At 41.7% G+C, this 27157-nt stretch overlaps 1 protein-coding gene across 29 annotated transcripts in view; it reads left to right on the top strand.

The window, feature by feature from the left end:
• Positions 1 to 27157, top strand: part of adgrl2a (adhesion G protein-coupled receptor L2a) — a 235410-nt gene that overhangs the window by 104831 nt on the left and 103422 nt on the right. For 13 of the 29 annotated variants that reach the window (XM_078168817.1, XM_078168832.1, XM_078168831.1 and 10 more), the window contains exon 1: positions 24486 to 25385. The exons of 1 other annotated variant lie outside the window; for it this stretch is intronic. The gene's annotated coding sequence lies outside the window, so the exon portion shown is untranslated. Of the gene's footprint in view, positions 1 to 24479; positions 25386 to 27157 lie in introns of those variants that run through there. 15 more of the 29 variants (XM_078168811.1, XM_078168814.1, XM_078168813.1 and 12 more) reach the window with 6 other exon arrangements.

The following is a 27157-nucleotide window of genomic DNA, read 5'->3' as shown; positions in this document are numbered from 1 at the left end:
CCAGCTTTGAGTGGCACGAATGTAGTGCTAAGATGGAGCAGTAAGGATTAGGCAATAAAACTACTTGGTTATGGTTGGGAAAATTTTGCAGATGTCGCTCAAAATAACAGTTTTGAGTGGCACAAACGTGTCTGGAGAGGCAGTGTTATGTTGCTAAAAAAAGACCTGGCTTTGAGTAACACAAACATCACAACCAATGCTTTTGTTTGTTGATCTTGAACGCCTGTCTCCTGGGTCAAAGTCCGGTATTGAAGTCTGGTGTTTGTTTGACCCATCCCTTCCCGTCCACCCTCAGTGGACTTTCACGCTCTCTAAACTAAGTCCATTTATTTGAGCATCTAATAATGACGCAGATGGGAGTTGGAGTTTGTGGAAAGCTCGGTGCATCTGACACAGACGCTAAACGACGGGGGTCACTGCCCAAGCTGCATATTTTGACACCCTGGGAGCGAGACCAGGCTGGTATTAATCCACCTCTGAAAAAAGTCCCACATGTATATTTCATTCCTGTTTAAGTAAAGTTAGCTACACTGACCAGCTGTTTAAGGAAATGATTTAATTTTTTACCTGTCAAATAAAACTCAATAGGAAGGAGTGTGCTCAGAGATGAGTATTGAAAGACACACTAACACATTGTTGGTTTTGGTCTCTTCATCTTTGGATTCTTCAAGATTTGTTGCCATCAAGACAATATAGACTAACATCACGTCTGAGTTCACTTATAAATGTGACATTTCAGAAAATACTATGTGCAACATATTTTATTTTCTCCCCCAAAGCTGCAGTGTGTTTTCAAGAAAAGCTTTTCTGTGTTTGACTTAAAAATCTTTTTTTCCCTGAGTCTCATTTAACATTGAATTGCAAAATGTAAATTCTAATATTTAGGGGAAAAAAAGCTTGTGTCAGTGGAAAAAGGTGACCCTAAATACATCCTCCAGTGTCTGCACATTGATGAGTGGAAGGAAGCAAAATTGTCCTTCAAAGCCTGTTATTATTTGAGCAAGCTATTGCAATGCACGATGCACAGTGAGCCTGGAGCATAGGTTGCATTTTGCTGTACACTCCACTGCAAAATGAGACTAGTCAAGCCCTAATGTAACCAGCAAAAGCTGGATAAAAATCTATACAAACTCAATTATGAATCAATTTGAGTTTGTGTCAGACAGTCTGGTGCCAACAGAGTGGATTTTTTATTAACTTATGGTCTGGGAAGAATGAAACACTTTTCATTTGTGTACTTCAGTATGTTGCTTCATGATTCAGAGGAAGGGTGTTCACACTTTGTCTTAGAGGGACTTATCTCTCATGGTGGACCGGGTGGGGAAGCGCTGTGTTTTGTGTCCCAATTGTGAAACTTATTCTACAGTTTGTTACTTCACTGCTCAAGATTGACAAATTATAAAGATGTAAGGAGATAGAGATTCCCCTTTGCAAAGCAGAAGGTAGCTCAACAGTTGATTGAGTAATTAAAATTGAATCCCTCCCACATTGATTCGTATTACCACATTGCTGTAGTACATTTGAGTTCAGACGGGTGTTTTTTTTTTACCTTGCACCCCACTGTCCTGCTCTAGCGTATCAAACTAGGTCACAGGCTTGAATATTCATGATCCTCTATGACAACTCCCCGCTATTCCATGTCAAGACCTATGTTAATTCTGAGATTTGCACATTTGAGTCTGCTTGAAACTCTTTAACTTCACTTCCTCAGATTTTGAGAGCCAGTCTGACAACCCCTAGCTCTGCTGAAAAGAAAATATTGTGCTGCACAAGTCTCATTTAATATACCTCACATCCAGAGTTTGGTGTAGATAGAAGCAAGTCATTTCCTTGCTTTGCTGGACATATGGCTGCCAGTTTGAGGGGTCACTCAGGATACAGCTGTGATAGCTTGAGATGTTATTGATTTGAACAAGATAGCCAGGTGGCCAATGGGATTTCCAGAGAATGCTGTTGTTTTGCACATAGATGGATTGTGCTCCTGTTCTCATGTGTCACTGGAGAAATGACAGTTGAGACTTGAATATTCTGAAACGTAATGGTCAGCTCATCAGCATTATAATTCATCTGTCAATCATCGTCCATTTTGTTGTTATCACCAGCCAGTTGCCGCCTCCATTATATTGTCGTGTGTGTGCGCGTGCATGCAGGGACAAAGCATTCGCACGTGCACACAAACACTCACGGGTCCCATTGGTTCCATTAAAAGTTGCCCTACAGTAGTTTGTCCTTTTTTGTCCCTAACTCATACACCTGACACTCGCCAGGAATACCTGCTCCGTCCCCTAAGGTCAATAAAGTACGAAAGAATTGCCCAACAGAAATGACAGCATTTTCCCCAGACATTTACCCCCAGTGTGTGATGACCTCTCATTAGTACGAAAGTGGGTCGTATAGGATCTGGTAGTTATCAATTCTTGAGTGAGAAACGGAAGCCGTGTATACTTCATCTTGGGAAATAAAACAACCCTCTTGGTAGTCATTTACTACTTTGCTGCCAAGAGCAGCATCATTAATTGGAAATGGTGTGGAATGCTTGGCATGGTCCTTTTCTAACAAGTTGACTAAGAACCGAGGCTTTCACAGCCAAACTGTGGGTGCGTTGAGCACAGAAACAGTAGGGAGGAAAGCAAATGTGACGGGAACGTGCGATGTTTGATGAAAAAAAGGGACGCATTTTTAGATGAAAGGTAGTTAAGGGAAGTATACATGCAGCAGCTTGCTGTTGTGAAATATAATGTCCTTTTAGTTTTTTTCCACTTCTCCTTTCTTTTTTCTCTATCTTTGCTGTTTTCGTGCGTCTCTTTTTTTTCTCAGTCGTTCAAAATTACCACCGCCCTGTTGATGTATCTTGAAGATGATTATCCACTGAGATTGGGCTTCTGTAGCTGAACACGCCCAGGGGAGCCTCATCACCCCCGCTGTAATAGACAAGAACAAAAGGAGTGGAGAGGGAAGGAGAGGAGAGAGGCAAGAATTCCACTGAGCTACAACAAAGAACACAGTCAAGTCTTCACCCCCCTCACACCGACGACGGCAGCCGCTCAACCTGCTTGCCGTGAAGATAGCTCGATCCTCATCTCACTCTGGGAGAGAGATATACGGAGGCATATTGATCATAGTCTGCTTACAGCTGTCATTAATTCAGACAACTCGGAGCTTAATGAGAAGTTTTATTTCTGCTTCTCAGTTCCTTTGTTACTCAGTGGCATTAGATGTTAGCCCCCCATCCCCCTCCCCATCCTACTTAGTGTGACATAGATGCTGCCCCTCTCCACCTCCCCCTGCCAAATCCAACATTTAAAGATTTATCTCTTAAATGAGAACCTGTGGTAAACAGGCTAATCTGTTTGGCAGCACTCACGGTCATGGCTGAATAAAACATTTGACAACGCTAAGCTCCTGAATCTTCCTATCTCTCTCTGGCAAAAGGCCTCTCTCTGCCTCCCTTCAGGGCTCCTTCATTGTTAATCCTACCGATCGCATTCTTCTAGCTTTTTGCCGTGCTGCAGGGGTGTGGCCGGACTTTTGTCTCGTCTGACAGAGAGTTCATTATGTGATTGGCGAGGACCTAATGCAATAACGCTCATCACGTGCCACTACTGGGGCCAAGTCCAGCCGTTCAAGCAGCACTGTTCTTCTTCCACTCCTCTCTCCCTGCGTCTTGTGGAGGCAGCCTGCCACCTCTCCTGTGGTGACAGGTTCCCTCTGAGGTATTTAGCCACTTGTCTTGCAAAACCCCTTTTAATTGAAATTACCCATTGGCTGATAAGCTTCTGGAGTCTTATCAGGTAGGAGATATAGTGGTTAGGGTCTTTCATGCTGGAAGGTTTTGCTGTTGCTTGCTCTTCTCGCTCTTTTTGTAATTGTCCTCCCCTCTCTTTGGTTCTCACCTCCGCTCCGTCTCTTTTTCTTTCCAAATGGACAGTCTTTTATTTCTGTTTATTTTCTATCTGTTGCTCACTTTGTGTCCTTCTCTTTGCTTCTCCTCCACTTTCTCCAGGTTTGAAAGTTGCCCAGTCAAGCATCCTGTCCTGTCTCTTTGGTGATACAGGTGCTGTTGTTGCGGCTTCGTAGCGTGCAATACACTACATGATCCAGTAAGCACTTTGGTTCTTATCTGACATACACAGACCTATGAACCACTATGACACGCCTCCCCTGTTGTGAGCTGTGAGGAGTCACTGGTTTACCAAGCTAATGCTGCTAAAGCCAAAGTCTTCAGACTTGGGTGTTTTCAGATCGAACAGCTTCGCAGCAGTCTCATCAGTCAGCACACAAACTGCTCATTTATCATTCTGCTGGTTCAGGCACATTACACACTAATGCAGAAGTACCATAATTAGGTCAGTAACAATCTGTTATTTAAATTCTGGTACAGTCAAAACTTAACAACTTCCCTCCCACACACACACACACACACGCACACACACACACACACACACACTGAGTGAGGCAGCAGAATTAGTCTTTTTTTTTAAGTGACAGGGGGAATTTAATGATGACATCATTCTTATTAAACAACTCATCGTGGTTTTCTCAGTCAGCTCCTGCATACATGAAACCGTCGCTATACAATGATCTTCTTGGATTGGGTACCCTGGAGCATGCAGGCTTCTTTTGTATAGTGCTGAAAGAAGAATGATGTTATCAAGTCAAAGACTGCTACAGTGCGTTGGCTTGCCAATAGAAATGCACATTAGCTCGGTTCAGTATCCCCTCTTTCGAGTTGCGGCACGGCACACTGCACTTTTGAATGGGCTCCAACTCAGCAGGCTAAATTCAATATGAAAATGCAATCGGCATAAAGCAAGGTAAACAACCTCAAATGTATCCTTACTTTTCCAACGATGTCATGAATCCACACACGGCGGGACGGGCTCATGAGTACACACAGCTCAGAGGGCTGCTTGTATGTTCAACAAAACACATCGCAGCTACCTGGAAAGATAGACTCAGGGATTTCTTTTGTTTGATATTCAAATACTTTTCTTGTGAGTCGGTAAATAAACTCCAGCCTCTGCCCTGTTGAATACAATCTGAAGGCTATGCCCCGCCGAATATAATTTGATGAGTACTTACTATGCTGAAACCCACATCACTCTTCAGGCATGACACAAATGAGTAATTCAGTGGTCATTTATAATGAAGAGGCTGTTTTTATCACAACCCTTGGTATGAACAAATCAATGTGACACCAGTGTTACATCTGAATAATTCATCAGCAGTTATTAGGCCCTTTCATTTACATGTACTAATTGGAAGTACTGCTGCACACGCGCCTGTATGATAATAGTTATGCTTAAGCTGTCAAGTGCACATAAAGGCCAATAGATCTTTCATACTGGCTTTATATATATGGGCTTAACTATTTGATTGCTGAAATGATGTGTCAGAGTAGGGGATGTTTGATTAGCAAGCAGCACGTAGCTAACACGAGTCACAAATTAAGTTTTTTTTTCTTTAAGATTTCTTACAGTTTCTTACAGAACATTAAACACAGATTTAATTCAGCACATGTTAAGTCAACCTCACGACCACTCTTGCAATAAACGAGTACATATTCAAACTGAAATATGTAGAATTTAGCCAAAACTTGACAAAACCAACACAATACATGCAACATATCGCAGCCCTGTCTCCTAGAAATTGTGTTCACATAAAACTTATTTGCAACAGCAAATATGTTAACTGTTAATTCGGAGCATAGTAGTAAAATATTTACTGACAACGTATTTCAGGGTTTTTTTTTTACCCTATCCACTTTTAGCAACTAAAGCATGATTAAATGTGTTTATGGGTATGTTAACGCACTCACCCAACTCATCAAATACCGACTCTTGGTCAGTGGCCCGTCAGTGTCAGACACCACTGCATTAAGGGAATCGTTAGCGGTGGCACTGAGAGGCACTGGGCAGCGGCATTTATTGACGTTCTGGGCAACTACTGTGGTAAAGGAGGTCAGGCGGGAGGACAAGTGGATGAGTCAATCAATCTCTGGACTTTCACCTTGGAGCCAGCTGTTAGTGTCCTCTGTGAAAACCAAATGCCAATTGAATTATTTTAACAATTATATAGTGTGCTAGTATGTGTTTCTAAACCTAACCATGTGCCTTTGTTGCCTAAACCTGATGAAGTAAACCTAAAAAAGTTTTTTAACAACTTTCTAAGTTTATTAAAAAAAGACTGAATGCATTTAATGGACATGAACTGCACATTTCCTGTGAAAGACATTCATTTTGAAAGAGACAGTGCATATAACAAGCATATATTGACATGCTGTCCCTTAACGGCCAACCCTGTCACAGGAAGGGTATCTAGCACATCATATTTTGGCGTTACAGGTCATTGATCAAGCGTCAGTATTTGATGAGTCCAGAATAACAATGTGTTGCACTCACAGCACTTGATTAATTAAGGTAAGGGAAAGATTATGGTACCTTGGGGAAAAAAGTTGAATCATACACTTCTAGAGACCGATTTGTATATTTCCAAAAACAATGAACATCTCATGTTAGTCAGTCTGTCTGACTTTTATTTCAGCAGCATCATATACTGCATAAAACATTGGTAAATAAACTGATAACTGTTTTTTATGGTCTTATTTTTAACAATTCAATTTCTGTGAAGCTGTGACCTTGCTCTGTTGAAGGTCCTATATGAAACTAGAGCACTCGGAGAGTGCAGACCTCCGCCAAGCAGCTTGGATTTCCCGCCATTTTATTATTTTATCCACTTCGCTTCAACCGATTACCACCAAAATTTTATCTCTGTTCCTTGTCCCATTATCAACCATTTCTGAAAATGTCATCAAAATCCGTTCAGAACTTTTCGAGTTATTTTGCAGACAAACTGATCAACGCTGGCTGAAAACATAACCTCCTTGGTGGAGGCAATAAACTTTACTTATTTTGTTAATTACTAAAATGTACATTCTTAGATTGAATAAAATTGTATACTTTTTGAAGTAAGCTATCAACATTAACTGGTACATCCTGATTTTCTATTTTTCTTACTATTTAAATCAATCAATCAATCAAACTTTATTTGTATAGCACTTTTCATACATTAAAAATGCAGCACAAAGTGCTTCACAGAATAAAAACAAACAAAAATAATACATACATATTGAAAACCCGCCCCTCCCACCCCCACATATAAACACACACACACACACACAGTCAATATAGTCAATATTGAGGGTGAAATCAGATTTTATTGTAGAGCTGTGAACAGTGCATTGAGTTGTGCAGCCCCTCCTTGTCCTGTTCTGACTCTCTGTTTACAGACCACAAATAAGACAAGACTTAGCTAGCAAATGTTAGTGCACCCTCTGGTCCCTTCACCTCCCTCCCCTTCACTAGAAGACCATTCACCAGGAGAAGAGCGGGAGGGAGGAGGATGGAAGGTCTGTAGTGGCTGTAACAACTTGGGTCTAGCCAGCAGAAATCTTAGCACTGGGGGTTACAGTGGGCTGGATCTAATCTGTGTAACAGCAGCAACAGAAAGTTTGCTAGTCCAGAAGGAAGTGTATGCTGGTTGAATTCAAGTTGCTGTTTGATCCACTAAGGGCTCTTTCCTCAGACTGTCCACCATTTTTTGCCATACTTAAGTGAATTGCTTTTTCTCCCACCCCTACTACTGGATGCTTTGTAGCTTAACCTTTTACATTTTACACAAATATTCAGCTCATAAAATACAGTGCATTGTATACTCAACCTTGTTGGCTTGTGTCTAGGTCTCTGTCCTGTTTCAGATTCCTGTGAGTTGTTTACAGTTTAGCCAAAGAGACAGTTCCCCTCTAAACGTCTCACTTAGGTTCATTTAAATGACTGTTTGCAGCCCAAAGAGGCAAATTATTCCAATTCATCACACAAAAAAGCAAATAAATGAGAAAAGACCAAAAAGATTATAGAAATTTGCGGAGCAGTGTTTTATTTCTTTTCTTCCAAATATAATCTCATCTCACCCACATTATTCATCATATTAAATTATAATATGTAGTAATTTATCAACAGGAGCCACTGCTCTGCAGAACAACTGCTTTTACTTTGGACACTGTGAGTGTATTTTGCTTATAACAGTGCTGTACTTAAACTTCAGATATTAATGTCATTGTAATGGAGTATCTTCACTTTGCTGTATTCTTACTGTTACTTAAAAATATTATCTTAATACTTCTTCTACCATTGAACATATCGCACCAGATAAATAAAAACTAGATTCAGCATTTTCTACCTGACTAGCATACAGCATAGTGGAAAACGGTATTTTTGGGGTGTGACCAACAAGCTAAATGAAAGCCTCAGACATTCATATTTGAGATTTACGTTGCACAACTCAGGAGTTTAGGAGGGTAAAATGAGCAGATTAGAAAGGCTTGTAAATACAGGGAAAGAGAAGGAGCAATGTGGTGCAGATGGAGGGAAGTGTGGAAAAGCGGCAGTGCTCCAGACGGGCGTGACCTGAGAAACACCATGTGGAGGTAGAAGGGCCCGCTGGAGCCACCTGAGCCTTGACTCTCTCTGAAACAGGAGTGCTTCGTTGACAAGCCATCACTCAGAGACTCCGACAGGGCTTTCAGCGGACCCCTGTCCTCCCTGGCCCCCCTCTCCCCGCACCAGCCCCCTGACACACACGCTCGAACCCTACACCACAATGTATGTCAGCACAGTCATTAGGGTAATTGCTGATTACGTGCACAATTGTCTCACCCAAATCTGCCGGGCGTCAATCAATCCATAACTAGGTTTTCTTACATTTGCGACGACTGGTCTGAAAGAAGATTGTTCAGGGCTTCTTATTTCTCTCCGAATTGTGTCCAGGAGGAATTTTTCTTTTTCTATGGACAGAATTTGTTTTACTCTGCCCAGTTTTAGTGTAATATTTACACCCTTGCCTCTCTTACAGACTGAACAGTCAAGTGAGATATGACTGGCCAGACGTCACAGGCACAAAATGAAAACTCACGGCAAATGCTTTCGTTTTGAGGCCTGCTGATGGATAAGTGGACAATGTGTCACAGACAGGTAGCTGTGAAAAATTGCCCTTGTTATGCCTGTAGACAGTCAAGGTATCAGTGGATTTCAAAGCAGTGAAAGTCCTTGCAGGCTTTTTTGACAGTTTGTCCTTCTTAGTGGAGGTAACAATACTATATATATACTATATAAAGTTTAATGTTTGTTTATTTATTAATATTTGTTTTACATGGGCTATCACAGGTTCCAGTCTCTATTTAAACCAGCAGAGAATAGCCAGCTGTCCAGTCATAAATCAATCTGCCTTTTACATTCCTAATACCAAATTGGTCAAATTATAATTTTATCTTAATATTCTGCCAGAATCCATTTTAAAATGTTTTAACCAGAGCTTTGGCGAGTTTTAATCTGTGTCCACACTGCTGCATGGTAACCGCCCTGACAACTGACTACCAGCAAGACAGCAGAAATCACTGAAATTACCAAAGACTTCAACATACGTGGACAGTTTACCAGTCATCTGAAGTTTGGTAGCAATGTCAACCCAGGCCCAGTTTTTCTTCTGGTTGTCCTTATCAGCTGCTAGCGCCATAACTCCAGGTGTTCTTGTCGTCTTTCTGCTTCCCTGCTATTTGATCGGGTAATGCCAGGCGGCAACAGCCAGAAGTTCAAGTTGGTGAACTGGTGAAGCAAAATCTGTGCATGTTCACGTCACAGCAACTGCTTCATACCCCTACTGCCATGTTCAAAACCGCCTCCCCTCTGCTGCCTTCTTATTAAAATGACTGGAGGCGGCAACTTATCACCCAGCGGTGTGAAAGCCACGTTAGTGTTAAATGCAAGGGATTAAAATCATAACCAGAGAGCCCCTGTTCAATCAAACTACAGTTGTACATGTACAACTGTAGTTTGTAGATTCTTACATTGAGGCTTAAAGTAAAGAGGGAAGTAGATATTATGCGCTTCTTGAAGAAAACTTTGACAGAAGAAGGTCTTGTTTTTGGAGATTGCACATGTAACCTCTCCGTTACAGAACAATCTCTTTGATGGAGTCCTCTCTTGATAGAAAACAGGTTTGCCTGCAGAATGAAAGCAGCAGCTGCTTACACTCTTTGTCCAAAACATCGGTTTGATCAGCTATTTTTAAGGCTGGCGCAGTCACACTGATGAATATTTCAATTCGTATTTGGGGACTAAAATCAGCTCTCCTTGTTAAAAATGCATGATTTCATAACAGCTTCATGATAACAATATTAACCCATTCAAACAAAGGCTCACCTTTGCAATTACACCAATCAGGAGTGATATCAAACGGGAGGGCATGCTGATGGCAGGCCCTCCGTATTCAGGCAGCGTCTCCATTTCCTTATCATGTTGATTTCAGGTGATCGCGCTCCCTTCAAATGTGTCATTTATGGCTGGTTTTGAACATCACTTGAATAGAAAATTGCTCCTGCCTCATACCTTTGTGCTCGCCTGTGTGGCAAGGGCAAAAACTGGTGGAGGTGGCTAGGGCAGACAGATAGAGACGGTGGTTGAGGTGAGTGGTCCTCCATCAGTACCAGGTGATGAGTTTATGCGTCCTCACTCCCCAGAGGCCCCGAGGCCATGACCTCCCATCCATCCCCTTACGCTCTCATTCATTTCACTTTCATAAGCACCAGTAATGACTTCGCTCCAGTGAAAGGGAGAGAGAGGAGGCTGAGACACTTGTTGGGGAGAAGTGGAATCTTCTTCCTGCAATGGCAATTGGTTGTGCTCTTCGAAAACGCTGCAAGGAGATATCTAGCCATTACCGAGGTCACGCAGGACAGGAACAACAATCATTTTCACCTTCTCGTGTACACACACTGCTTTATGCAGCTGGCACTCAAACAGATTGACACATGCCTAAATGTACACATGCATGTATATAGACTGATAGCGCACACAGACTCACACACTCACACAGTGGCTGATGGACCAGCGGCTCTGTGCATTGTAATATGCTTGGGAGCCTGTACAGGGATTAGCAGCTCATTTCAGTGGCTGCACAGTTGGCCTTCACAGTCTCCCAGAGGAGGGAGACAGCTGTGCGGGGGTGCTGTTTGGAGAGCGGTTAGCACTGTGTGTGTGTGTGTGTGTGTGTCTGTTGAGGGGCGGGGGGGCACGGCGTATGCTTATCTGACACCGAGGGGCAAATTTGAGATGGTCCAATACCAGCTTAACCAATACACACCACTGCACTTAACTGAAACGGGACCAAGCAGCTGACTCCCTCCTCTCAGGAGATGTCTTATCATATTGCTCCTCACTTTAAACAAACTACAAGTTTGTGAGGATTTAGAAAGGCTTCGGCACAGGCATGTGACGAAGCATGCACCCATGTGTTAGAGAGGATTTGTGATGATTAAAAAAAAAGACCCTCAGAGATCCAAGTTAATTTTAAAGTCGGTTCCAGCTAATTCGAAAAGATAAACACAAACATTGGTTTCTTTTTTCAACAAAGTGCTCAGGGTGCACACGGCCCGGACTTTGTTGTGATAATTACATGTGAAACCACTGACTTTAATTACATTTTGCCTGGACAAACCGCTCTGGTGGCTCTCAGTGATGGGATCCAGGTGGACCTTGTTATGAAAATGTGAGAAAGGTCTTGAGTGACGAGGGGGGTCATGTGAAGATGTGTTGTCGTGATCTCACACAAACCTAGGCTGGAGAAAATCAGGAGTTATCTGCAGACACTTAGGCACAAATAAACATTTATGTGGAAGTAGCTCCTCTGTCAGCTGGAGACTAGGTTTCTTGACTTATGGCTTTTGAGGTGACGAGGTGTTAATACTTGGATTTGATGACCTGCGCATGAGCTTCTTAGGCTCTTCTTGCACCCATTCTCTCTGTTAATGTAACCTTTTTTGCAGTATTTGTCTGATTTTAAAACATTGGAGTAATACTCCTGCAAAATACTTAAGACAAGTTTAAACATTAACATCTTTTTTAGCATTTATAGGCCAGGTTGTCATTGTTAGCATTAGTGTAAACGCTGATCGTAGCAGCTTTGTTGTTACAGGTTAAAATTTCATGCCTGCTGGTGGGCCGGCTTCCGGAATCCTAAAACGTCAACTGTCAGCTCCAAAGCAAACACCGCCGACTCCAGGACGGAAAGGAAAAAGGAAACATTGAACAAATCCAGAGTTCGGCGCTCCAAGAAAACCTCTTGCAGAGTAATACACTATGACATGAGCCAGGGAGTCATTCGTCTGGTTATTTCACAGGCGCTCTGAGAGTTTTACAAAAGTGAACAAAAAAAGAAAAAGATCACACCAACTGATGTCACCGTCTGTAATTTTGCAGACAAAGGAACCTTCTACTGTGTTGTATCCATTCTATTATGTTGGGCACCATGAACTCTCATGGCATTTACATGAGAAATGGGACTGGTGGTGAGCCTGGGCTCCATCTCACAGTTAGTTGTCTCTCTAATCCAATCTAGTGCGATGGTGTTGGTATTGCAGTACCAAGGCTGCAGCAGCAGGGGACTGCTTTGTGAAGATAGGAAGGGTGTTATAATTTTGAGACCCCCAAACCATGGAGAGGTCACTGGCTTTGCTTTTCTGGCTTCCTCTGACTGTGTCGACATGAGGCATGCGACTGAGTGGGATTTTGAATTCAAAGGCAAGGTTAGCTTTGAATCACTTGAGACATCCAGATGGGAAATAAGACTAAGAGATAAAAAATATGTAAAAGTAAATGTTTTCTCTGCTGATTGTGTTTTTTTATGCAACAACAAAGAAACACACAAGAGCATTTTCAGTGTTTGACAAGTGGAAGCCTATTCAAATAAGACCTTGCCACCTTTTTTTTTTTTTTTTTTTTTCAAAATCTCTCAAACTTGGACACAAAAAACAATAGATATTTAAAAGTTTTCAGAGGAAAAAGTTAAGACACAATTACTTGTTTTCAGACCCCCACCCATTGTAGGCGCCACCCACTCCACAGCACATCGTCTGTTGCATTTTTAATGTTTGGGTGCTGGAGAGGTTTGAGAAGAGTCCCAGCGTTATTGTTCCAAACACAACAGCTGTGACTTAATGAGTCCATTCCAGAGTGCTCATCCTTTGCCCAAGTCTGAGCTGCTTCCACTGCTGCCTCCTCATTGACCACATGACCATTGTCACCAAGGTATTCACTGGGTCTTAATGGTAAGACACACAAGAATGCAGCGGTGGCTGAGCCTTTGCCACCTCGGAGCGATGGTGGGAAAGCTCCTGAACTCAATTCCAACGGCTTACGTTTACCATGACAAACCAGTGACCTATGGGTTCACTCTAGTAATTTGGGGAGAACCTCCCACGCACACAGAGACATACTCACCCATCTCTCTCTCTCTCTGCAACTCCATTAAATCTGCCTCGCTGTGTTTCTGTCTCTGTATCCTAACAAGGACATCTGACAAAATGCTGCTTTAAAACTGTGTTTGTTACCTTCGGTTTGAGAGCTAATAGTGTCTGAAACTGAAAAGTCAACATTCTCCTTCAACATGGACAAAATAACAAGGATGAAATTCTTGGCCCTTTTTCTGTCAACGACACAATATCATTACCCGGAAAAAAAACAATGCACTAACTGAAACTGGGTGCTCTGTGATCTCTCCGGCTGCAGTTTTGTGTAAAAGCTGAAAAGGAGCAAGACATGTGATGAAGTACAAACCTGCAGCCTGGCAAGGGAAGTTAGGACGTTGCCATAGCGATCGAGATGAAGCAGGCATAATATTAAAAGTCCATCATTAGACAATTCTTGTGGAACCATGCAAGTTAATTCATTTTATTTCCACATTGAGGCGATTTGACTGGGCCTGCTGGAAACAAGCTTTTTATGAATGAATTATTCACACAGATGTGGTGATCTTGGCTCATAACGGAGCGTCAAAACAGTCTTACATGACCATAAACCCTTCTTACAGTCTTTTACTCCACATTCACTTCAGCTGAGTTATACTTATGTTACAAGGCTAATTGTGTTGAGTTTTTGGTACCCATTTATCCTTGAGGAGGGGAAGAGCGCCTGTCAGTCCGCCGCATATGCACACAAAGTGGTGTGCTTCTTTATTAAGGACTGTACAAACAAGACTGTATTAAGAGCTGTGAGCAAAGATGGTGCTGAAGAGCCTGGAGTTACACACCCTTAACCCCAGGAATAACACAGCATGGAGCTGTCATTCCTGTCAGGTATCATTATCGCGGCAGGTCTGAGTTCCTGGTGAAGGCTGACAGCTTTATGATTTGATTCACTTGTGCTGTGAAGTAATTAAAAAGGAGGTTAGCATTGGAAATTCACAAATATAAAAAGTAGACACCTGAAACGGTGTTTTTCAGGAATTCTATACAAGGTATTACTAAATTCCAGTGTGGTGATCTGTGTTTGCATGCAAATTCATGTCATAACGTATTTGTGGATTAATGGAAATTAGTTACATGAATGGTGAACCTTGAGTCTGTTCTGTTACACCCACCTAGCAGCATGCTTAAACGATATTCATAATTACCCTTTTAAAGACATTTTAATTAACCTTACCCCTTCTCTATCACACCACTATCATTTGAGATCATGCTGTGAATTGAATTCCAGTCATGTGTCCTCCATTCATACTCTGAATTAGCTCCAGCAAAAGTTGGCGTGTTTGACCCTGGACATGAACCTCAGGGAGAAAAAGGCTTGTTGAAAACCAGGCGGGCCAAATTCATGATAACCTTCCCCCCCTGAGGTTGTGCCGGTGAGGTGCTTCTCCCCGTCTCCTCCACACGTCTCCTCCACATGCCATGCAAAGTGAATGACATGATATTAAAGCACTTCCTCATCAAGATTGAAAGGCGTACATTCTTTTTTTGCCTTCAAGCAGTCAATTATTTGACAAGTACACATAATGAACAATGCAAGACTAGTCGGAATTTAATCAAAAGGCAGAGACAGGGGCTCAGTGCAGATGGGAAATGATTAACACAGTTAATCAAACATCCCAGCGTTAGGTTAAACATGGCAAGCCTATCCCATCATCTGAAAAAAGGATGAGATCCATTGCGCATTTCCATTTTTCCATTTCCTTTTTGCCTGTGGAACATTTATTGCATTTATTATGTTGACCCCTATTTATTCTGCTTCTATCATAAAGGTATTTATGTTAGTCCTGACATCTCTGACTAATTTCCTCTCTTTAGTGAAATCTCATGCAGAAGAATTCAAGGTAGCCCAGCTTTGAAGAAATTGTCAAATGCAGTCTAATCCAGGTGGTATTTATGTAAAGGTTATTTGATACTCAAAGGGATGCTATTGAGAAGGTTTTGTGAAAAATCACCCACACAGAGTTTATAACACAAGCTCTCGAGAGAAAATCCAATGCATCTGGCAGGTCAAAGCATAACAGGTGAAAATTGTAGAGACACAGACATTTATCTTTGATCCATAGTTTTTCTTTTGCAGCAGATCAACAGAAACTGTTAAGAAAAACAGGGTCAACTTTGTTTAATAGACCAAAAACATATGTATATAATCACTATTTCAAACTGGCAGTGGTTGACTGTAAGTATAAAGACTAGTCACTCGAGTACTGTACTTAAAGTTGAGATATTTGTACCGTATATGAGTGTTTCCATTTCATGCTACCTCTTTCCTTCTTACTCCATCTATTTTACAGCTTTACGTCTGGAGGGGATCATGCTTTTTGTTATGTGTGTATGTGTATGAGTGTGTGTCTCAGTCTGTCTAACTACTGGACCAATCAACCTCATATTTTGTGTGCACATTTGTGATCGTATGCTCCAGGATCTCTCGTGGCTGCAGTGATTCAGAATTGTTGAGAAACCGGTTTAACTGACTGTGTAAAATGGGAGGGACGAAGGAGTTCAAGTATCTCGAGGTCTTGTTCACGAGTGAGGGTAGAATGGAGCGTGAGATGGATCGGCGGTTTGGTGCGGTTTCTGCAGTGATGAGGGCACTGCGCCGGACTGCCGTGGTGAAGAGGGAGCTGAGCCGGAAGGCGAAGCTTTCAATTTACTGGTTATTCTACGTCCCAACACTCACCTATGGTCATGAGCTCTGGGTAGTGACTGAAAGAATGAGATCTTGGATACAAGTAGCCGAAATGAGTTTCCTCCGTGGGGTGACTGGGCTCAGCCTTAGAGATAGGGTAAGGAGCTCGAACATCTGGAGGGAGCTCGGAGTAGAGCTGCTGCTGCTTTGTGTCGAAAGGGGTCGTTGAGGTGGTTCGGGCATCTGATCAGGGTGCCTCCTGAGTGCCTCCCATTGGAGGTGTTTCAGGCACGTCCCACTGGTAGGAGGGCCCAGGGCAGACCCAGAACACGCTGGAGGGATTACATATCTCATCTGGCCTGGGTACACCTTGGGGTCCACCAGGAGGAGCTGGAAAGCGACATCCGGGGTGCTTCGTTTGGCCTGCTGCCCCTGTGACCCGGCCTCAGATAAGTGGATGAAAATGGATGGATGCTGACATCTTACTCCTCTTAAGCGGTCGGTAGGGGCTGCAAGTTTTCCAGAAATCATCTCGGTTAAAAACAACAAGCCTTACATAGTCTGTTGCAAGCCACATTTTGGCCTTTGTCGTGTTTTCAAAAACTGACATCTATAGAAGAGTTTAGTCTCATTTTTAACCAGAGCATCTGCAGAATAATTCCTTACCAGATATGTTATGATCCACTAAAGTTAGGCACAATATGAGATGAATAAATCCCATTTCTTGTTATCTTTGCTGCCATCCTGACTGTAATGGAACCAGGAGGGACAATTGCTCTCTGCGGTCTGGCTGCTACCTGGTTTTGTTCTGTCTACCCTAAAGCCTCATACCATACTGGGACTGTTTCAGAAGTTAAGCATTTTGCCTGCCCAATTTTGTTGATTTGGTCATATTTCCTGATATCTGTGGCTTGTCCATGTCTGTGTTTGCTTTTACCATAAGCCAATTACATGTTGCTATGTTTGTTGTTGTTGTTTTGTCTGTATAAATTTTGTTTGTTGTTGTTACTTCCTACTCTTGCTGTTGCTGTCTTGCTGTAACCTACAGACTAAAGTGAATACTGTTAAAACTCCAGTCATGAACGACATCAAAGAATTGTGGCTGTGTTTTAGTCATTAAAAATACATTCATCGTCATAATTTCATCATATCAATATTGCACATACAGTGCCTGTTAGCAGGAGAAATCGATCTTGTCTGTACAACACACCATGGCTCCATCGAAAATAGGCAAAGCATGTGTTAATAGTTACCCTACAGAGCGCATGTTAAATCCCAAGTCTCCTCCCCACCTGCATCACCTGCACTCCTGGCTAGATCACTCCCCCAAGATTCTAAAACTCCACCCTCCAACCAGGCCTGTGACTCTCCTTTTTTCCATCCAGACATGCCAGGTGGAACAAACAGGACTGATATTCCTATGTTTAAACTTTTGTTAAAAGAAGAAAAAGAGTAATACTGTAACAGATGCATTAATGACAGAAATCATCCGACAACCATTGAACTGTTCAACTAACCCTGTCTGAATAAAATAAAATGCGTGTTTGAATGTGCACCCCATCATAACATGTTCTGTGAGCAAGTGTCAGCATAACTATACAGTTTTTTCAGCGCACTTTTCTAGTTTGTAGTCAGGCTACTTCCCAGATTTTACACATAGCATATGATCCTATAAATATGAGTCACTGTTGTAGATAAAAATACAGTTTTATATAATCGTACATAGTCCCTTTGATTTACATCAAACACCTTGACCAAATACAGCAATAAATACTACTTACACGTTAATGGATGGGTAATAATACTCCAATGATATACTATAACACTTACAGTGGCTTTTTCCTGCAGCAATCTTTTACTTCTTATTTGTTTTGATATATTCGCTGTAAATAGTTGCGTACTTTTCAATGAAGGACCTTCACATGTAATGAATTGTTTTTATATTCAAGTTCTTTATTTATCATATGCACAACAATTACAGAGACATTGGCAATGAAAGGCCTCAGGCTCCAACAATGCTCATTAAATTAAAAAGTGCAAGATAAAATAAGGGATATTATAACATAAAATAAGGTAATATAAATTAGACATCAATTTGAAATGAATGAACTGAATGTAAACAGGAATGTAGTAATTGCATATATATATATATATATATATATATATATGGAGGTGTAAACAGATATAAAAGCAGTGTTGCTACTTCCTCCACCACTGCTCACTGCTATATTTATATTTGCAGCGTGTTGGTTGGAACGTAAAACACTGAGAAAAATGAACACATCAATAAAGGTTTGTTTTTATTTTGTCCTCTGCCGTGTTAAACCCGTCTCAGATGTGCAGTGATGGAACTTATGTAAATCCTCAAAACATCTCTTAATTTTGCAAACTTGTGGAAAGTCTGAAACGACTATTGTTCCTTTCCCCACTTTACCATGCAACAATAATTAGCCGTGATTACAAAGTATCTCTTGAGAAATTGGGACAGAACAATTTAGTTCATTGTCCTCAGAAATTGGAGTTGCCCCTTCCTTTCCCTTGTCTTTCTCCCCCTATTGGACTCGTCTGTTCTTCAGTGTGCCAGCGAGAACACACCACTAATCAAGCAAACTATTTGATTGGCCTGGAAAGATTTCATTCGGACTAATTTGGCTTAATAAACAGTTGTGTCAAATGATTTGGACGAGTGCAATTCCAGACCTATTAAAGGATGTGTATTAACGGATGTGCTTTTGGTATTGGCAGTATTTACATATGACCTTGCACATTTGCAAAAGCCTGTGCTTCCTGAGGCGTGTGGCTGCAAACACACCGCTAAAAAAGTAATCATCCCTCAAGAACAAGTTGTTTAGTCATATGTGGAAGTTTTGACAAATTGAAAGACCTTCAAAGATTGTTGTTGACTCGGTAATAAGCATCTACAGCAGTAGCCGGCATAAATTTGGCCGTTTTTTATGCCTTGGTGAGCAGCCTCTGTATTTAGAACAGTAATGTTTTATGGAAATAAGCTATATGTATTTAAAACTTATAATTGTGTTCCTTTATACTGGCACAAAGCAGTTACTTTTAAATTAGTGGAATTAATCGGAATGCAAAATTGAAGGGAGGAATGTCTGTCCACAATGATGAATGCTTAAGTAAGATTTTGCTTCAATTAAAATTTCAGGCAATTATTCTAAAAGATTATTGACCTCTAAAGGGACTGGTGAGGTCACATATTTTCCTCTGTCTTTGCGGTATAGTATTCATCTTCATTAGAGAGAACAATTGAAGGCGTTTTCCTCTCGTACTTGAGGGTATTAACGCAGACAGATTATCCTCTGCACACTTCACTAATAAAGTTGATTTCTATTATTGTCTGTCCAGGTAAAGGCAGATTTTGAAGCACTGTCTTCTTCACTTTGACCTGCTCCTCCTCGTCATCGCGCTTTGAAGACTCTCTTGTCCTCTCAGCAGACACAGGAAGGTCATTTTGTTTTGATTGCTGTATAGCTGTTGTTTTGTTCTGTCAGAAAGTCATTCTTACTTGTTTAAGACTGGCAACTTTGTCTCTGCTGGCACTGCCTTGGTTTAATGGAAGTTAATGTAGGGCTCTATGGAAAATAGAGCCCTAGAAAATGAAGAAAATGAAAATAGAAAATGAATCATGCTATGAAGCCTTATTTTCACAAAACTGAAGATCCAGACATATTTTTTTCTTTTTAGTGCATCTGATTGATGCATTTTACAACTGGCATAACACGTCTGGAGTCCTGTACTTACCTCAGTGGGAATATTATGGAGATACATCAACTTTAATCTGTCAGAGACAATTAAAAAAAATAACTTTTAGTTTTAGAGTTCCTTGAAAAATTTGAAAGCGAAAAAAATATCACAGATGTTTTCTGTTGCCGAACAACTTGATGAATTATAATTGTGATAACATTGTGCTTGACAGAAAACCTGTGACTTCAAATGTGTTGCAATCATGAATAAATGGATCCTTCTTTCAACCCAGTCATTTTCAAGTACACCCAGCATTCACTCGGTTTACAGTTAAAAAAAAAAAAAAAAAAAAAAAGAAAGCCACCTCTTTTGTTTGAAAACTGTGTCCACATTTACACAACGCAGAGCACAACACGGTAAAGTGAAGCAAATTGGAAACGTTGGCCTCTGCTGAACCTTATTACTTGTGACCATATATCATTTTTTTATAGGTCACAAGTGAGGCACATCTGTTTCCACTCGGCTAAGTTTCCATACAAAACATTTGAATAGAGATTCTTCACCTATATCCGTTGCTCCCCTACGCTTGTTTAAACCAACATATGTCTCATACATCAAACCTCAGAAAGAGCAAAAGGCTGTTCTGTACCAGAAAGTGTGTTTCTGAAAAGGTTTGATCACGGGGCACAGTTTAGAAGATTCTCTAATGTTTACAACGCGACACAGTTTTTCTTGAAAGATTTGTTTATGTAGTGTGGTCTTTTAACACTCAACTTATTTGACAGTTGTGCAAGCCAGAGCCCAACATGCCCACACTGGACCTTGCTTTTTTCAAATTTGATCTCAAAGCCCCTCATGTGTTTGACTTCTTTTTAATTGCTTCCTGTCTGCTGGGTCAATTATAAGTTCTGGGCCCTTTCGGGGAGACCGGCTATTGCGGCATTTTTGACCAGACGGAGTGATTAAATATCTGAAATTTGAGCGGAATGATGAGATCACTCACTGGGACTTCATTTGATAATATTTTACTTGGTGTGCCAGCTCACAGCATACACATGTTGATTTACGTTTGGACAGAAGTTGATTGCCTGGGCGGCCTTTTTCTAGGTCTGTCTAATGAGAAAAAAAGGGAGACAGACAAAGACCATCTTACTCTTTTATCCATTATTGATTTTGGGTCAGGTGCACTGTGGAGTAAATACCCCATTGGTATTGTATTTAACTCAAAATATGAGCCTTGAGAAAAACGCTCAAAAGATTAACCAGTAGTCAGCAAGCAAATTAAAAACACATAAAAACAGGTTTTCATTAACATATGGTAATCCATTCATTTTTAATTAACCCCAGCAGCAAAGTGAAAGCAAAACAATGTCTGTGTCAACCTGCACTCTGTCGAGTTTCACGTACTTGTGAAAATAATGAGGGTTGATGATAATGGATTGTTTCAAAACAGAAAATAAAACTAGCTGTTTTAAGATATGGGTTTAGCAGGACATTTGTTAAAAACAGCTCACACATTCATGTCAAAATACAGGTAAGAGTCTCCACGAATAAAGCATGTTAAATCAAGGTAGTAGTCAGCTGTCAAAACTCATATTTACAAGCAAGATTAAGAGCTAAATTTTCATCACCACGTCAGCCCCAGGTTGAAATTAAACGGGCTTATACACACACCTTACAGAAAAGCTTTGTATGTAGTCAACAGTGTAGTTCAGTGTGAACGAAACATTATAAAAGGTCATTTAAATATAATTAAAAACTGTCATTAAGAGTCATGAGAAAATAGAATAAAAGCAAGATGAAAGTAGAATAAGACAGAATAAAAGTTGAGGTGCAGTGTCAGGGATGAGTAATTATTTGATGTCATAAAAGGCAGCAGCAAACAGAAAAGTCTTTATTAAATAGAAGTGAGACTTGTGGACCTGCAGTTTGTTGCAGATATATGAAGCATAAAAGCTGAATGCTGCTTCTCCATCATTAGTTTTGACTCTGAGGACAGAAGGCTGACCTGTTCAAGATGTCCTGAGACTTCTGGATGGTTCATAATGCAGAAGATTATAAATGTATTTAGCCTTGAACCATTCAGTACTTTGTAAACTAACAGTATTAGTTCACTGACAGACAGGAAGACAGTGTTAGGACCTGGAGTGATGCAATCCACTTTCTTGGTCTTAGTAAGGATAAATTAACATCCATACACAATGACCCCTCAGTTTTTTAATAAGCACTGTTGCTTTCCTAACCGTGCCCAGTACAACTGGTGCAGAAACAGGGGCCGCCCCTGGAGATGCTGCAGAAGTGGGGTCAAAACTCCAAGCTGCACGGTTGCCCATGGCTATATAAATATTAACCAAGTCTTCACTGTGTGGAGAGGCCTTCTTTGATTATGAGTCTGCTCTAAGAGTTTGATATCCAAGGAGACCACTACAGCCAGCTTGACTAAATTGACGAGAGAATACCAGGAGAGTCAGTTTAGTCGTGATGTGGCAGAGTCTCACTTGGAACAGATCAAGCTGCTGGGTTTCATGCAAACGAAGCAGGGAGAAAAAACATCACTAGTTCGAAGCTTCACTTTGAACTTTTGCTGTGGTGGCTGGGAGAGATGTGACAGGAGGAAAATAGGAAGTGCAACCCCTTCTTTTTCAGTGTCCTAAAGTTGATTCGCTGCACTTTGCACTGTACGATTTGGTAAACTGTGAGCTTGAATGATGCCTCAATTACAGGAGCAGCTCAATGCATTTTGATTATTTTGGTCAATAACTGTGTAGTTGTAAGTCAAGCTAAGTAAAATCTAACAGAACTTCAAAATAAAGGTCAGAAACACTTATTGCAGAAATGATTGAGTGACTGAGTTTAGACGTGGCTTTGTTAATTGTGCTCTGAAGCATATAACCTGACCAAATCTTTGTCCGTCATCAAGAAAAAAAACGGACTCTGATTCGTTGGTGGGTCAGCAGCAGTCCTGTGACTGGTCATGTGTGCCTGAAATGTCAATCATGTGCAAATATTTTGGGAAGGAACCAATAAGCATTGTTAGGCGAACAATTGAAGGTTAAGAGGCAGGCTCGGAGCCACATGGGAAATGGGGAGACATGTTTGCTCTCACCATGGATGACTGAGGCCTGTCCAAGGCATCTGCCGGGATTTTCAACTGAAATGAAAACAGAAACGCAGAGTGGTCACATCTTTACTTTCCTGCGAGCATGATTTACATTCCCAGTTTTGTGTGATTTCATGTTTACTTAAAATATAGCCATCATGTCTGTCCTTGTTTCTCACCTTCTGAATGTTTTTCGGGCTGAGCAACAGAGTCAGCGTTTACCATGCACCATTTGGTGAGTGATTACGTGCAATATTGTGCCACCGTTGCGAGATATGATTATATCACAGTTTATCATAAACACTTGCACATAAACAGTTTATGTGGAACCGCTGTGACTCGTCAAAGAGACGACTGCACAGGCCGGGGTCACACACACGCAAGGTGGCCTGTAATTAGCTAAATAATTTTAATTACCGTGTGATTCAAACTGATATCTCTGTCTTCACCTGTTAGTATTCAATCTGGCTGTGAATTTTACAGTTCAGTGATTTATGCTCACTCAGAAGAATAGCAACACAAGTCTAATGCCCTCTGTTGACAATCTGAGGAAGCAGATTCAAATGAATTCATGCAAAATGGCAGTTTGAGCTGTTCAACACTGCAGCCATAGAGACACCACATGTGTTTTTAGTCTGCGCTTATAAATAAACATTTCTCCAGATATGGATGCCTGCCACTGGGTGACCTTTTTTTTTTTACATCTGTTTTCTCTTTTTTGTCCCATGCAAAAAAAAAAAAGCGGCCTGTATTATTATGTAAAATTATGCTTATGAAAACATAAGTCTGCCCCTCTGCTGCATTCACCTTCACCTGGCAAGCATGACTCAACTTCACATTTCCACATAGTGGGTGAAAGACAGTTTTTATTGAAGCCAGGTGTGTACCCACGTCCTGCCTGATAATGTTTCTGGACAGAATTCCTCAACCAGATCAAAACATGCTCCGAGTCTTCACCAGACGCAGACAAAAACCTGGATGTTTTGTTTTTTTTTGTTTTTTTTGTTTTTTTGCATATTCTGATGTAAAGATAGTCATGAAAATATGAAAAATAGCAGCTGTGTTGAAAATTAGATTTTCAGACTTCATATGGGGGGATTTGATAATAACTAAAACCGTATATTACAGCTGGGAATGTCCCTTAGAAATCTAGCACAGATCGAACTGTAATCCCGAGCACTGCACAGCAAATACGAATGGTGGACCACCAACATAATATGCAGCTTACAGTAATGAGTCAAAGGGTCAAAGCTGCAGCAGCCCGACAAAAATCCCTTGACTGCCAAATGGTGTCATGAATCATGTAAAAGAAAAGTGCGGGGGGGGGGGGAGAAACACACACACTCACAATTGAGGAGAGATTCTGGGTTTGAAAAACTGCTTGGCTCCACTTGCACACACACACACTAACACACTTGGCTCCACACACTAGCAGCACCAGCAGCAGCTTGACCACTGCTGCCCGGGCCAGTGTGTTATCCTGTGGGGCCAGTTGGAGTGAGGAAGAGGAGGAGGAGGGGGAGAGGGAGAGGAGAAAAAAAAAGTCTGTCTGTACTTCCATGTTCCTTTTGATGCTTGGTAGTATTACAGTAGAATAAGTCCTCTGTCATTGGTTGAATAGGCTGGACTGCCTACTGTGACAGAGTGAGGGCCTCTCATGCCCAAAAGGAAGGCAGCGGTGCATCTCTAAGCAGAACAAGGGGGACAAAAATGAGGGGAAATATATTGATAACCTCCTTCCTTTCTGTGTGACGTATCTGAATCTTAGAAAAAGAAGAAGAAGAAGAAGCTGATTCCTGCCGGGCATCATAATAAGTTGATGTGATTAGTCTCCTTGCACAGATCTAGACTCCGAGTCAGCCTGGATCTGGAATCCATGTCAGGTTTTGGAGGAGTCCTGGGCTCAGACAGCTCCTGCAGACGGCAGCCTGCTCTCCACTGCACTGGCGCTGTTTACTGGAAGCCCGCTCCGCGCTGCTTCCACCAAGTGTCTCAACACTGTGAGCGGGATCTTCTCCAGAGGCGAGCCGCTGAAACTTGCCCACAGTCTCACTCAGAGGAGCCCAATAGGAGCAGCGTCGGCGCTTAAAGTAGAGAGGAGAGACCCGTCTGCTTCTCCTCCTCTTCATCAGACACTGAAAGCCCCCCTTTTTACACTCTGTCCCTTCTCAGTCACTCTGTCTTTTCTGTTGGGTCCCCGAGCTCCGCGTCTCCTCTTGCTTGTTTGTTGCCGCTGCCTCGGAGGAGCGCAGGAGGAGCGCACCAGGAGAGCCGAGAATAGATGAGCCGCTCAGAGGTGCACGAGGTGTTGATGAGTCAGGACTGAGCAGCCAGAGCAACACCTTGCTTGCCATGGAAGTGTGTGTCCGGTGCAGGAGAATGTACGGGCTGAGAGGGGGACCTGCCGCCTGAGAGCCAGCCTCTGTCCCAGATAAGGGGAGCATGCCTCAGACCTGCAGACTCACTCTCTTCGCTGCAGAGGAGTTCCCATCAGACTGTCTTTCCACAATCTGACATTTTTTTTTCCTTTTTATTTTTATGCAATCCACATACTGACTTCATTTCAGCCTGTCTGGCTTCACTGCTTTTAAAGAAAGGTAAGAGTAGTTTTCTTTTTGCACCATCACTACTATATAAATCAGAGCCTAAGCAGCATTTTGATAAGTTGCTGTGGAGTGGAGCAACTTTTTTTACAGCCTTGCGTTAAATAGTACACAGATACCAAGCCTCACAGTGTTTGGGCTACTTTTTAAAAGTAAAAAAGGTCCGAATTTACAAGGAGGAACTTCATTTAGTTTGGAGAAGACTCCTCTTTTTATAGTAATATAAATGTTCCGAAAGGGAGAATTGAGAAATGGTTAATGCAAACACAACCAGATGTGGATTGATTTGCTCGGCTGCCGAGTTCGGCTGAATGGAAACTATTAAAAAGTGTGGGAGCAGCGCATTTATGTGAACCAGAACATGTAAAGCACCATTTAATCGGAATTTATGCCTCCAGAGTTGAAGTGTAGTTTGTTGGTGGTGCGTTTTTTGTTGTTGGTATGAATAGGGATTTATGCTGGGAGCTGTGACCTGAGAAGCGGTGTCGGTGTGATTCTTGAGAGCATTCACTGGCTAATCCAACATAATTGGGCCTTGGCTATTTGTCCAAAAGGAAAGGAAAGAAAGGAAGAAATCAGCCTGCCATTGTAATAATTACTTTTGGATATAAAAGAGCTTGGGATACAAACGGTGCTCCACGCGTTGGAAATGTCATGGAAAGGGAGAAATACAAATGATAACATCCCCCCAAAAACCAGGGGGCTGATATTTGGCTGCTTATAGTTAACTCAAAGCCAGTCGGCGCAGAGTGGCAGTAAAATTAGATCCTTTTACTGCACATTTATTATTTAGGCGCACCGATTCTGAACGCGTCTTGTCAACCATGTGTTAAAGAGTAGGGGCAGCAGCAGGAGCGCACACGCGGTGTGTGAGCCTCTCCTGGCCCGAGAAACACACCGCGGCCAGCCGGTGATGCATGGCAGCCCGGAGCACAGCAGCAATCTCTAGTGATCGATCAGCGGATTGGGGATAAATTTAGCCCCAGTCGTCTCATGCTCTCAGCTTCTTCTTCTTCTTTTGTTTTTGGTTGTGTGTGTGATTTTAAAAGAGAGTGGGAGCTATGAATTCCTGCATGGATAAGAGTCCTTGAATGTGTCTCATTGGTGTTTAATATATCTGTAGCACACGTTCATCATCATAGCTGCTCACTGCTGCTGAGAAATTTGGTTTTAATCAATGTGCATTTAAACACAGCCCTGACTGAAGCTTCTCCAAGACTATTTTCAGGAGACGATATGACAACAGATGAGTGTGTGGAGGATGAAGTGGTTTTATCTCCCTCGCCATACATAACAAAGTGACATTCAGCTAAATACAAAGGCAGCCTATTTGTGCCCAAGTGTTGAGTTTCCAGGAATGTGTAAGAAATAAGCTAATATGGGCTTTAATCAGGCTCCACTTTCCATTCAAGCCTTCTTTACCGGGGAACTCCATTTTCATGTGTTTGTGCATCAAAAAAATGTTTGAATTAATGCAAGTGCAAATTCCAGCTGTTTGGAAGGAGCACATTAGCATGTCAAAGTGGCCAGAGCCCCCTCACACAATGGAAGGAGTCGTATTTTCTGCCACAGGTTTTGGCTGAGCCTGAAAGGCTCGAGAACGAGTGTGTGAGCTGGTGAAACTGAAAGACTCGTGTGTATCTATCTCCCCCCCTTCCCTTGTAAGTAGGTCCGTATGACATCTTGTGTATAACATAATCTCACTTGTATTTGTTTGTGTGTTGGTGAGAGGGAATATGTCTAAGCTTTCACACTACAGGGTAATT

This window comes from Epinephelus lanceolatus, chromosome 6, assembly GCF_041903045.1.
Source record: "Epinephelus lanceolatus isolate andai-2023 chromosome 6, ASM4190304v1, whole genome shotgun sequence".
NCBI classification, from domain to species: domain Eukaryota; kingdom Metazoa; phylum Chordata; class Actinopteri; order Perciformes; family Serranidae; genus Epinephelus; species Epinephelus lanceolatus.
The sequence above is the reverse complement of the archived record's forward strand: the minus strand, read 5'-3'. Positions and strand labels throughout refer to the sequence as shown.